Raw genomic sequence first — 1,891 nt, 5'->3', positions numbered from 1 at the left:
AGAATAATAAAAAGAATTTATTCTTCTCTCATGTGAGAGTTTCTTGTTCAGTTGTTAAAAAAAAAGAGAAAAAAAAGAAAAAAAAGAAAAAAAAAGAAGAAGGAAAAAAAGAGAAAAAAGAAAAAAAAACAAAAAAAAGAATAAATTTTTGATTTCATCCTCCTCAGACCAAAGGTAATTGCAGATTTTTATCAGCCTACCAAATGTAAGTGCTTCACTTCTTATCTGCTTTACTTTATGCATCATAGAGTTTGCATTGAGGACAATGCAAAATTTAGGTGTGGGGTAGGAATTAGTTATTATTTTTTTTTATTTTACATTTTTAGTTACATTTTGTCATTTTTTTTCCTTTTCCTTAAAAACTTAAAAAAAATTATAAAAATATCGTCACTTGCCAAATTGATAGAGTTATGTAATAATTAATTTATTTGATAAATTTGAAATTTTCTAATCCCTAGTTGGTTATTTACTTAAGTTCACTTTTTATGATAACTCTAAATAAATTTCTTAAGAAATGATTTTTAAAGTAGTATACTTTACTTAAGCCTTAACTTAGACTTTTATTTAAAATAATGAAATTTTTGCATGCTTAACTTAGAGTTGAAAATAATTTTTTTTCAAAGTGTCTTGATTTACAAAATATATATACATATACAAAAAAAAAATGCAAAAGAAGAGTGCGAAAAATGGGCACCAAAAAGAAAAAAAAACTCTTGAATTCAAGGTGATTCTATCTTATAAAGCCTAAGCTGACCGAGTAATTAAGCCCAAGGAGTATTTCCATACTTAATGACCTAAGCCCATTTGGGTTGGGATCCATTGGCCCAAAACTCGTTAAATGGTCACTTAGAAAGCCCGTTAAAATAGAAAAAAAATCACCAAGGAAGAAAGAGTTAAAAAAAACTAATAAATGTTATAGTTGTATATATGGTTTTGGAAAATATTTTAAATCAAGCAACTTGAAAATTATTTAAAACAAAGAGTTAGCATGTTCTTTTCAAAACTTTTAAATTAAATTTCTAAGTTTGGCTTGGTTTTGTATTGCTACAATGAGAAGATTTTCTTAAAAGTATACCTTAGAGTTATATATAAATGTTTTCTTGAGTGATAACTGGCTCCAATTAGATTATCTAAAAGTTCACATAATTGAATAAAAATATAAATAAATATTATTAAATGTAAAAACCCCTCAAAATCTCTCTTCTCTATTTTGTAGCATTTTAGAAGCCACAAAATCAAGCTCCTTGAAGGCCCAAAGCCCATCAACAAATGACTACACCCAAGGACCGGACTTGGCTGCAAATAATTGGAATGAATTGGGTTTTTATGCAAAGATTTGGATTGTAAATGAAGAGGACCGGACAAAGAATGGTTGCTGCAGGAACTTCATCTTTGGGCAAAACAAATGTGGGCCGGAGAAATTGATTGAAAATCAAATGAATTAATGGGCCAAACTTGAGCAATTGATGGGCTTTAGAAAATTAAATTCGAATTAAAAATCAAGTGAACAAGTTGTTGCAGCTATTCTTTTTGGAAAATCAAAATCAAATTGGGCCAAAAATCAACTATGACCGGACTTGAGGTGATCCAATGCCAAAAACCTATTTGCTGCTGCAGATGTGGCTTTTAACTTGAATGGGCCACTTGCTATGGGCCGGTTGCTTGGCTTTTGATCAAATGAAAACTGAATATGGATTTTTCTCTCAAGTTGGCCGGTTTCTTTGAACTGCTACAGTTAGCCGAAAATCAAATGCATTGCTCAAATAAATAGTGGACTTGGTTGCTATGGGCCGGTTGTTGACTTTCACAAGAAAATGTGCTCAAATAAATGAATGGAAGTGGGCCTTGGAAATTCAAATAAAGATTGGGCTAGAGAAGAACAAAAAGCAAA

This window comes from Asparagus officinalis, chromosome 6 (genome assembly GCF_001876935.1).
Source record: "Asparagus officinalis chromosome 6, Aspof.V1, whole genome shotgun sequence".
Taxonomy (NCBI): domain Eukaryota; kingdom Viridiplantae; phylum Streptophyta; class Magnoliopsida; order Asparagales; family Asparagaceae; genus Asparagus; species Asparagus officinalis.
Note: the sequence above shows the minus strand (reverse complement) of the source record.